Raw genomic sequence first — 13,098 nt, 5'->3', positions numbered from 1 at the left:
ATTACTACTCTATTATTCCCATTTTATTTGTCGTTTTGAAATGATGCACACGTATTAAAAAAAAAAAAAAACTAATAAATATGTATGAATTCTGGGAAAATCATAATAAAATGACTAAAAATCCATTTCATTAATTGCTTCATCTAATTTTATTAAGAGTAGTAAGAGCAAATATGAGAAAAATACAATAAATGTTTTACTGGAAATCCAAAGTGACAACTAGTTTGAAATATAAAAAAATCACTAGAAAGAAATAAAATGAGAACGAAGGAGAAAGTGGAAAATTAATTTCAATTCCGTTCCAAAAAATATATGAAAAAAATAAAAATTCCGTACATTGAAATGGAAAATCTTCATCCAAAATTGGAAATTTTCTGATTGGGCTTGGTCCAATTTTTCATTCACCTAAAATGCATAGAATGATAATATGATATCATAAGTGAAATTTTTGAAAAAAGATAATCAGAAGTTTTGGAATTCTTTTCACAAATTAAAATTGGATAGGAATTTAGAATCTCATAATTAATCCAACTACAATAGAAAAGAAATCGGCAAAAATGAAATCAATATTTCAAAATTGTAAATGAAAAATATTTTTCCAAAAATGGGAGAATTTCAGATCAATATCTGTGGAAATCGGAAATTCCTTTTCAATTTCCAGTCCTACTACTTACACCAATCGTCAATACAAGAAAATAATACTAGTCTGGTTGTAATGTGACTTAGTTGGTGAAAGAAGAGAGCATAAAATCAAATAATCCGAATTCATATTCTATTGTCAAACTCTTTCTAGATCTAGTCTGTTATTATACAACTTATGTATAGTGTATTTAACATTTTTAGTCTAATTTGCAAGCTATTAATAATATATTTATCCAATGCAACTATATGTATAGTTGGCTGCGAATTTGTTCGATTTGATGAAAAAATAGTTATGATTAACCTTGTATATATTGTACCACAATAATAAAATACGTTATAAATAGATTGCTCACATCTCTTGCCCTTGAGAATTTGTAGATGATACAAGTCGTGGGAAGGAAATCTCGACTTTTACTTAAATAATCAAATAACAATTCAACTCTTTAACATCGTTCGCAACCAACTTTATTTAGTTTTACACTAAATTAATTCTCCAAAGAGAATAACAATAAAATAAAAATCATAATAAAATTCACGTCAGCGCCAATCATACTTTTTCACGGGTGTGGATGTACCATCGCTTAGATAGAAGCCATCGGATTTTGCAGTCCAACTACATACACCGGTCCCGCATTCTTCCTTTCCCAATTTGTAAGTGAAAACGTTGAAATCCTGTTGCTTCGAACCCCAATAGAAATGGCAGAAGTATAGTGTTCTTTTTAAAAGATTATTGCAAAACGTCCAATTCCAATTCGCGGATGGTGAAATCGTGTGACTTCCGAGATCGTCGTTTTTAGATTGACAACGAAATCTTAGGTCGGAAGGTTGTCCATCTATATTATTGACTATCATAACTTGATATTCTTTAGTCCAATGGCATGAATTTGCTGATTTTATTAGAATGCCAAAAGAAATAAGAATAAAAACTAGAGACAAATTTGAAGATATTATATGAGCCATAGTTTTGGATACTTGAGTTGGAAAAAAATGACCCTTCTCTGCTTTATTATATAGTACTTCTAAGGGTGATATGGTTCTTGATTTCAGCATTAATTATAATTAATAATTAGATTGCAAATTAATTAAATATATCGTTAAATATTTAAAATAATTATTATATACGATTTTTTTTTGACATATTTTAATTGTTCCAATCCATTGCATTATTAGCGAAATTGATGAAAATCAGTAACTATGTTGCAATTAAAATCTGGTACATAGAAGTAGATTTTGTTCATCTTCATATATATATATATATATATATATATATATATATATATATATATATATATATATATATATATATATATATATATATATATATATTCCATGATAATTTAGTATCTAGATCAGATATCTTATGTTTGGATTTATAATACGATCTTTATATTATGTTGGGCAAATTACGGCCACCCCGTGAGACATGGTCAAATTATAAAAGAACTCTTCCTGTTTGGGTAATCACAATCATCCTCTCAACTATGTATTGTCTTACACGTCTATTTTTACGGTGTTCAGTTTATCTACTGAGGGAGGGGATTTTCGTAAGACAATACATATTTGTGGTGGGTAATTGTAATTACCCAAACATAAAAGCTTTTCCGTAGTTTGACCATACATCAGGGGTGACCATAATTTGGCTTATTATGTAATATACAATATAGACTGAGGTTCAACTCAATATAATATGACTTATGTAATTGATATATTAAAGGGTAAATGGCAAATAGGTCAATCACAAGAACAATTAATTAAAAAAGGGACATATAACTTTTGTGTCTTGTAAATAAATCCATCTCATTTAAACTTATTTGCAAATAAGGAAAACTCTTTTATACACCAAAATTACCCCCAACTCCTTGAAACCTTAATTCATTTCCAATTTCATGATTTACACCCCAATGTAGCCCAATTTTAACCGCCACTGCTCATCCACTGTAAACAGCCGATCACCGCGTTGACTTTTTTTTTTTTCTGATTTTTTTTTTCCGGCAGGTAAACCGCCGTTGACCGGCGGTTTCCGGTGTTGACTATTTTGTTTTTGTTTCTTTTAGAAACCTTTTTTTTTTCTTAAAAAAAATTATTTTCATTAATATTACTGTCTCGAGACAGTAATTTTAACTGTCGGAGATAGTAATTTAACTGTTCGAGACAGTAATTTTACTGTATTAACTAAGTTTATCGTCCTGGCCTGCAATTTGCTGTCTTCGACCGTAATATTACTGCAACTACAGACACTTACCCTCCAATGGATCATCGTTAAGGGATAGATTGTACTCATTCCAATTACCAGGCGTGTACTCGTTTAGATTATACGATTCGCTATCTGCTCAACAATTTTATTTTTTGTTTAATTATACGATTCCTTAAAAGTAAAACGATACAATGAAAAATCATACTAAAATACTCATGTCAGCCAATCGTACTTTTTCACAGGCGTGTACTTGTCGTCGCTCAGATAGAAACCGTCAAATTTCGCAATCCAACGACATAACCCGCTTCCACATTCTCTTTTCCCCCATTTCGAATTGTAAACTTGGAAAACCTGATGTTTCGAACCCCACCAAAAAATACAGTACAACACGGTATTGCTGATTCGATTTTCGCAAAATGTCCAACTCCAATTTGTAAGTAGTCGAATCGTATGATTCCCGAGATCGGTTTCACTAAATGCACAATGAAATGTTAGCTCGGGTAAATGGATAGTATCGACTATCGAAATGTTATACTCTTTCGTAAAATGGCATGAATGTGTTGCTTTTAGAATTATGAAAGAAATAAGAATGAAGACTAGTGACAATTTTGTAGCTATTATATGAGCCATTTTTTTTTTGCTACTTTGTTAAAAATAAATAGTGATTTTATTTTACTCTTTTTATAGTTTTTCAAAGGGTGATATATATAATTGCAGTAGTGATATTAAAGAAAAAATCACTTAGAGAAAATTATCACTTATAAATTTATAATCCGAGAAACTTATATGAATTAATAAATAGATTACAAGTAATTAATTGTGTAACTTGTTATAGTACAAGTGAAATCCTTCAATCTTTAAAAAAAAAAAATATATCTCAATTTTTTTTTGAAATAATTAATCCCTAGAGATTGTGTATTCCTTCAAAGCCTTATATTATAGAATTTTATCTTTTGGTGCATGCTTTATATAATACAAGAGATTTAAACATGATTATTTTATTCATTTAAAAAACAAATTTTATCTTAAATTAAGCCGAATACATTTATTCAATTGCGTCACAAATCAAGTAAAGGAAGAGCCAAGTACTTTTTACTAATTCTAAACTATTGAAATTATTCCTACGCACATTAAAAATGTCCGTTGGCAAGCGTTAATCGTAACTATACCGAAAAAGAAGAATAACCGGAGCAACAATTTATTATTATTCGAAAATTATAAACAAAAATAGAACTACATTGCGTTTGAATCCCAATCATATTTTTTGGCCAATTTTCCCGAGGGTCCGTCTTGATAATAGATGCCGTCACCCATCACAGACCACGAGCATACGTGACTTTTGCACTCATCTGATTTTTTTGAATTAAAAATCTCGAAAGTTTTATTTTTCGATCCCCACCAAAGTCGACAGAAAAATGCGGAATATTCGACAATAGGGCTCACACACAACTCCAACTCCGCCGTTTGTCCTTCTCTTAGTACTTTTGTGCCGAAATCCAAATCCAAACCGCAATGATAATGCAATGGAGCAGAATCACGAGGTAGACTATTGGTTATTCGGGCCGTATATTTCCTAGTACCCGAACAAGAACTCGTTGCTCGGAAAATATTGGTTGATAAGAAAATAACTAGTAACACATTTTTAATTGTGTTGGAAGAATTCATTTTTTCTTGTAAGAAATTGGAATTCTATGTGGTGCATTGTGTTGATGTTGATGATTAGTGTCCAATTTATAGGTAGTTTTTTTTTTTTTGAGTAATTAATTGAATTGGTTAATAATATTATTGAAATATCATTTGACATTTATAATAAAATATGGGTCTATATTTATAAATAAATTATCAAATCTTGGTACAGATCAAGAAAGTAAAATAGAAAACAAGATTTCAAGAACTGAATTTGGCTCAAATAGTCAAGGTCAGATAATTACAAATTAATGTCATTAATCAAATGAAATCTTTAACAAATTGAGAAAATAATTAATGGAATTTTATTTCAATATATATATATATATATATATATATATATATATATATATATATATATATATATATATATATATATATATATATATATATATATATATATATATATATATATACACCAGATTATTACAATACAAATGGTTAATCGAATGGGGTCATTAGCAATACACCCCTCCTATAGATAAAAAATAGTGATATGTCCATGCCATAATTCTTTCTTTGTGAAAACCCCTTATAATATTTAATTCCAATTTTACCCTTATACTACTTTTTTTTAATAATTATCTAATATTAACAAAATTCCTATTAATAAGGAAACTAAATCCTGCACGTTTTTTATTATAATTATCTACTATTTACAAAATTCCTATTAATGAGGCACCTAAATCCCACCAATTAGGAATAATTAGTATAATTTATCTCAATTATTTATTTTTTCTCTCTTTCCATAATAATAATTTAATTCCTAAAAATGTGCTTTCAACTTCCTAAAAAAATGCTACCAAATCAAAAAAAATATATATTTTCGGATTTTATTTTTTTTATTTTTTATTTTTATATTATTTTCGGACTTTATTTAGCCATTTTTTATTTATTTTTATTTATAATATTTTTTAATAAAAATAATTTTTTAAATGTTTTTTTATTTTTTAAAACAAAAAATTGAAATTTTTCTCTCCACAAGTTTGCAACCCGAATATGACTATAATTGAATATGACTATATGTGACTATATTAACTGTAGTCATATTCTTTCTTTACATTGTTGTTTTTTTTTTTTTGAAATTAAAAATTCCGATTATATGGCATAGTCATGTTTACCAAATCATATAAAACAACGAATATTTCCTATTGTTTACGAAAACAATCCAATCAGTATCCACACAAAAAATCAATTTGAATCTACTTACTAGAAGTCTACTTGAAAACGAGAAGATAGATTATATTCAACAATAGTCATATTCATATTCGGAAAATACATAAATAAGACTATAGTCATATTCGAATATGACTATAGTCATGTTACTGCTGCTGTTCAGATCTGGAAAAAAAAATCGAAAGAGAGAGTGGGGAACAAACAAGAAATTCATAAATCACTAATTGATGAATCAACAATAGTCATAATTATTAACAGAACAATGAGAATATGACTATTATGTGAGTCATATTCAGTAAGTCAGTAAGTGAGAATATACACTTGCCATATCCATCAACGTTGTCAGTCATCGATACATCCCTCGCATTCAAACTGCACCACTTATCGGTGACAAAAGCCAACGAGGTCTTCATACACAAAATCACCCTGACATATCTTCACCCAAAACGAGCCTCCATACTTTAACACAATCATCAAGGTTGACGACATGCTGTGCAACACTACACAAAAAAAATTCAGAATGTGACTACTATGTGACTACTTCTGATGAATAAATCTGCACTACTCTGTAAATGCAAAACACATGATATTATGTGAATTCAATTCAACCACAACAAACACATTGAAACTTACACTAACATATCAAGTAACGCAAAAAACAAATTACAAGCATTATCGCCAAGCATACCCTCGCCATATCCATCAACGTTGTAAGTCATCGATATATCCCTCGCATTCAAACTGCACCACTTATCGGTGACAAAGCCAACGAGGTCTTCATACACAAAATCACCCTGACATATCTTCACCCCAAACGAGCCTCCATACTTCAACACAATCATCAAGGTTGACGACATATTGTGCAGCACTACACCAAAAAAATTTCAGAATGTGACTACTATGTGACTACTTCTGATGAGTAAATTTGCACTACTCTGTAAATGCAAATCACATAATATTATCCGAATTCAATTCTACAACAACAAACACATTGAAACTTACACTAACATATCAAGTAACGCAAAAAACAAATTACAATAAATTACACTAGCATATCAATTACCACAAAACGAACAACTAATTTACAGAGTAGTCACAACATGACTCTGTGTAAAACGGAATAAAATTTTGAATCAGTAACAATCCTTTACACCAATTAAGACGACCCAAAAATAAACAATAAAATTCGGTTCTACGTACACACATATCTGAATACACACACTACAGCCCAGCCCCCTTTACGAAACCAACAAAAATAAAGCAGCACCTCTAACCTTCAAACGCAGTTTCCCATTAACGAAAACCAACAAAAATAAAGAAGAATCTCTAACCTTCAAACGCAGTTTAACTCCGGCAACGAACAAAGAATGGTTGAATGGCGATGAAATCTCTATTCTCTCCTAATCTCGACTGAACTCACGTCTGTCTATCAAAGAGAATCACGTCCGCCTATAATAAAGGGAAACGGTTATGGAAAGATATCGTGATTGAATATTTGATTTATTATAAAAAACTATTAATAAGGGTACTTATGTCTTATTATGTTTAATTAAGGGGGTTTCACTAATTAAGTTTGGGATGTGGGTTTGTGCAAAAGTCTTAAAAGTCAATTGGGTTTTACTCATAATATTTTCCATTTGAGGGGGGTATTGCATATTTCCCCTAATCGAATACATAGTAAGGTTGACCGGTTTGTTGATTGATAAAAAGAAAAAAGAAAAAAGGAAAGTACACAGAGTCAAGTCAGAAAATAATCATTTTAAACTAAAAATACATTATTATCCTCCAACTCATCCATCTTCAAAATGCTAAAAAAAGAAAAGTATTTCTTCCACTATTTCGCCTATCTCCACCAGTCCCATGCCGGCGATCGCCTAATTTCCATCGCAACATTATTGAAAAAAAAATATTATTTTCATCTAATATGTCTATTTCCAATCCAAATTCTTTAACTAAAGTGTCCATTATCCGTCTAAGTTGTTTATTTTCAGTTTAACTTTGTCTAACTAAACTGCCACAGGGACTTTTAACAAATTAAAAACATCCGAACGCACTGTTAGCTGTACAAAATATATTTGAGGGAGTTTTAGCCAATTTTTCCGATATTAAGTGATACATCTCACTCCTAACACTTTAAACTCTTAACTGGGATCAGTGGCGGAGCCACGTTGAAGGGTGCTCGTTTATTTTTTTATGGAATATTTTAATGCTAATTATGTTTAGTTATTATTTTTACACATATTTTATTCCTAATCTATTTTAATTAGCCCACCCAACAAATTTGTAATATAGTTTAAAGAGCTCTAATAATTATATTTTGGACAATATAAAATTTAATATATATAATTTAATTAAAATATACAAATTTTTATTTATTTTGCTCTATATTTTTGAAAAAAAAACTCTTAAAAAAATTCAGGGACTCTACCTCCGAACCCCGTAAAATTTTAGCTCACCCTGACCGCAAATCCTGGCTCCGTCAATGATTGGGATGATTGTTCAACATATTTAATTTTCTCCACATTGTTCGTAACTACATCGAATGAAATATAACCGAAGCAATAAGAAATATAATTTGAAAATAAATAAATATGGCGATAACAAAATTAGAAATCCATATTTGTATTTTTTTGGCCAATTCTCCTGAGGGGTCGTCTTGATGATAGATGCCGTTTCTCAATGCAGACCAAATGCATACATGACTTTTACAATCTCCATTGGACGATTTCGAATCGAAAGTTTCGAAACTTCTATTTTTTTAATGTCCACACCAAAGAACGTAACAAACATGAACGAGTACATTTAGCATAACTATACCAAAAAGACGAAAACAATAAAATAAAAATAAAAAAATAAAGAGGGGGAAGTAACTAGGTTACATTATCCGACGTTCGTAAGGATTAAGGAATACATTAAACATTGTCTTATTTCCAATCATACTTTTTTACGAATTTTCCATCGTATCTGTTGGGTGCTAAATACCAACACGCAAGTGCACGTATCGCAAACAAGTAATAAAGTGGACTCGTGAGAGTCGGATGTCGATCCCACAGGGAATACGCAAATTACCTAATCCTAAGTACCAAATTCTAACAATTATGATTTTTATCCAGCCTACGCAAGTTTGTCAAATTAAATCAATTAAACAACTAAACTAATTAAGAAAGCAAATAACACGGGAAAATATCAATTAAAACAGACCTAGGATTTTATCTTCCCCCTACGCAAGAATTGCTCACCCAAATTCCCTCAATTATGAAATTTATGATTCATGATTATTAACCCGAGACACTAATTTACTCATAACCCGCTGTCGCGTGTATTATGAGTCTATTATTCATAAACGATTCACTATATGTCTATGCAAACCAATTATAAATAAAGCATTAACTAACAAGTCTCGTAAATGGCTACCTAAGGTGATATCTGTATGTCTACGACACCACATGCAATTGACACACTCATCCGGTGAAAACTACTCGAAGGCTCTTTTACTTACCGTCTAATTATCAAAATAGCTCTGTCGAGTCAATCCCAATAATCACAGATAAAGCACATAAATTGATCAAGTTCATGCACTAACAATCATAACAAATAGAAGAAATAATCATAAAATCATAATTGCATAATCTCAAGAAAAAGGGTTCGCAATCCCTACATAGGGTTCCAACAAAATCCTAGAATAAAAACTTAGCTACTCGTAATTCTTATGATAAACAAAATAAAAATAAAAGAAATAAGAAAAACTATGCTTGAGTCTTCGTTGATCTTCGTTCTTCGCGTTTGTGGTGTCAAATTTTCGTCCTTATGGTGTAGAGACATGTTGCTTTTATAGGCGTTTCTTGATAAGGAAGTAGTAGAAACCTAATAGGACTCAATTTCCGCCACTTTCCCCCTATCAGGACTTGTTATTCGATTTTCGCCATGTTGGAGTCCGAATTTTGGAATATTGTGTAAATAAGAATTGTAGCCCTTGAAATTAGCTTTCCAATGCCGACAAAATCACCTAATTCGGAGTTCGTATGAGAGAGATATGCTCGAAATCGTGGACACTGTCAAAGCTGTGGCGAGATTCCTTCTTCCAATTTGATTTGTTTCCTTATTTGCAACTTTTTCCTTCTTTTTGATCTTTTTTCCTTCATGGACACCTAATTCTCGTTTTTCACCTATAAAACACAAAATCAATCAATTAAAGCACAAATATAATTAAATCTAAACAAAAGATCCACGTAAAGTAAACGTATTGAGTGTAAAATCTACACTCAACACACCCCCAAACTTGAACTTTTGCTTGTCCTCAAGTAAAATCAAATTAAGAACACAAACCATGACAATACATCTCATTACATAGATCGATTGATCAACTTCATGTTTTCAGAACTTGCAATTATGATGATAATTCCTAGGTATTCGCAAACTTAACATTCAACGGCACTTAGTCACTTACTATTACCAAAAACCACAAATCATACAATTGCTTCAAGTATCCAATATTTGCAAGTTAAAAATAGAGAAAATTTATACTTACATGCATATATTTGACTCCAAATACTCACCAAATTATTTTACTCAACTAATATTTGAACAATAAGCTATTGGGATCATAGGGACTTTGTGGCTTTCAATTGTTAGGCTCTTTGGTCCGAGGTAGGTAATATGGGTATGTGTGGCTAATTGTCTTGAATTGAGGTGATTACGCCAAAATTTGAAAGATAGGCGTTTTAAACAATGAATTCACCTCTAGGGACTTAAATAAACTCGATTCTCCAAAATTCACACGTCAACACTTTCGCCTTTTAGGCAATGGATCAAGTTTTCAACCCAATTCACAATTAGTCCTTATTTCTCCCTTCTAATCTATTCTTCTTCTTCTCCCTTTTTTTTTTTTTTTTTTTTTCTTTTCTTTTTTTTTTCTTTTTTTTTTCGAATCGAAGAATTTAGATATATATATATATATGAAGATGCACATATATATCTATCCTTTTTCTTTTTTTTTCTTTTTTTTTTTTTTTTTTTTTTTTTAATCGAAGAAGAAGAAAGATCTTATAAGAATTTTTCGACCGACCACCAAGGGATAATTATTCAAAAATCTCCACTTTTCTACCTTCTACATATTGGCTAAAAGAAAGAACACATTTTCTCCGAGGCTCAAATCAAGGTTCTAAGGATAATTTGACAAAAATGGTAGGCTTGAAAGGCTCAAACGGTTCAAAGAAGGCCCAAATCATATCCCAAATCACTTACTATCAACACTTCGTATCATAAATGTCCTAAGGTGAGATTTAAAACCGAACAAAGCATGATTGAGCACAAATAAATTCCAAATTTAAAATGCAAAACATTCAACCAAAGCAATGCACAAGGTGTGATTCCTAGCAATAATTCACTTCTACGTTCCGTTGAATCGAAAGTTGAACAAATATCTACTCCTTAAAAGCATAAAACAAGTAGTCTCATCATCAAACATTGACCATCTCTCATCATCATAATTCATCGATGCAACGAAAACAAAACTAAAGCATGCAAACTAAAAAAAATTAAGACACAAATAAAGCGCACATAAACGAAAACAAGTAGTTTACCACCCCCAAACTTAAAATTCACATTGCCCTCAATGTGATTCGCCCGGAGTGTAAGGATAGAAAACACCTGTTTAAATGTCGGGACCATCGTCGGGCTGCTCACCAACTCCACCTTGCGCATGAGCATCACCATCATCTTCATCATCCGAAAGCTCGGGTACCGGCTCAAGAATGTGTGAAAAATTGTATTTAAAATTGCCCCTTTTTTTTTTTTTTTTTTTTCGGACGGCCGTGCGGGATTTAAGCGTGAAATCCGCACGGCCGCACCATTTTCCATATTTGGGCAGTAGCGGCTTCGAATTTCGGACGGCCGTGCGAGATTTAGTTAAGAAATCCGCACGGCCGCGCCATTATGCGTTTTTGTCCAGTAGCTGCGCCGAAATCTCACACGGCCGTGTGAGATTCCTGCCTTTTCCTTGCACGGCCGTGTGAATAATTGCAATTAGGTCCCTGCAAAATAAAAACTTCGTATTAGTGCCCCTAAATTTTTTTTTTTTTTTTTTTTTTTTTTTTTATATATATATATAAAATAAAAACAAAAATAAAAATTTAAAATAACGTAAAATAAGAAAAACGAAAGCTCGGGTTGCCTCCCGAGAAGCGCTAAGTTTTAAGTCTTCAGCCAGACTTTGCTTCTTAAAACTGTTATGTCCAATCCAAAGCCTTGTAGATTGCGCATCCATCCATGAGCTCTATCACTTTAATTGCAACCAATGCATGGATAGCATTGCAATATATCAGGGTCCACCTTAGCTTGTAGTCTTTCTTGGTTGTAATTAATCGGTACGAAGCTAAGATGGGATCTTCATCACCCGCTCCCTCAAATCGGTACACAAAAACCTCACGTCCGCGTATAACCTCCACTTCAAACACCTTCGTCTTCTCGTCAACCTCTATTGATGCCTTCAAATCTACATTTAGATCAACGACAGGGTCCACCACTAGAATATCTTCAATCATTACATCCATCTCCTTCTTCTCTTGTTCTGAGGCATCTTCGTGGTTTAGCTCGATTGCCTTCTCAGATTCATCATGCTCAAGTGTCTTCGTAATTTCTATTTCTATCACATCGACACTATTTTCCGGATATAGAAGATTTTTCTCACCGCAGGCTTCACCCGATTTTTCTTTGATATAACCATTGCCGATTTCGTCTGGAATATTTTCAAGAGATTCAGATTTTAATTTGAGCGTCATTTCTTCCAGTTGTATCTCCATGTTTCGAAATGATGATTGAGTGGACTTCATGAATTCGGCAATAACGGATACCAAATCAAGTTGTTCATCAGTGGTCTGCTGCTGCATTGGATAATAATTTTGAAAATCATCGAATTGTGGCTCTCTATGTTGAAACTCGTTCAAATCTTGGTCTTGAAAGCTTTGCTCGTATGTGTTGGTGTAAGTGTTCCAATAACCCCCGTTGGTAATTTCGACGAAATTTGTCGCCTTTGGTGATCCCCAACATTGATCGGAAAAATGATTTCTACCACATGCTGAACAAAACGGAGGCATATCATAGGTGTTTTGGAGGTATTCGTCAGATGGAAGCCATTCATATCCCGTTTGAGGTGCCCCAACATTGTAACCAGACATGTAAAAAAAAAACAAAAAATCAAAATTAAAAATAAAAAATAAAAAAAATAAAAATTAAATGGCTGAAGTAAGAAAAATTGCTCAAATTTGATATTAGAATAAATAGATAATTTAGTCGTATTCCCCGGCAACGGCGCCAAAAACTTGTTGGGTGCTAAATACCAACACGCAAGTGCACGTATCGCAAACAAGTAATAAAGTGGACTCGTGAGAGTCGGATGTCGA

The sequence above is a fragment of the Erythranthe guttata genome, chromosome 3 (genome assembly GCF_056151865.1).
Source record: "Erythranthe guttata isolate IM_541 chromosome 3, IM_541, whole genome shotgun sequence".
In the NCBI taxonomy this organism is placed as follows: Eukaryota; Viridiplantae; Streptophyta; class Magnoliopsida; order Lamiales; family Phrymaceae; genus Erythranthe; species Erythranthe guttata.
The sequence above is the reverse complement of the archived record's forward strand: the minus strand, read 5'-3'. Positions refer to the sequence as shown.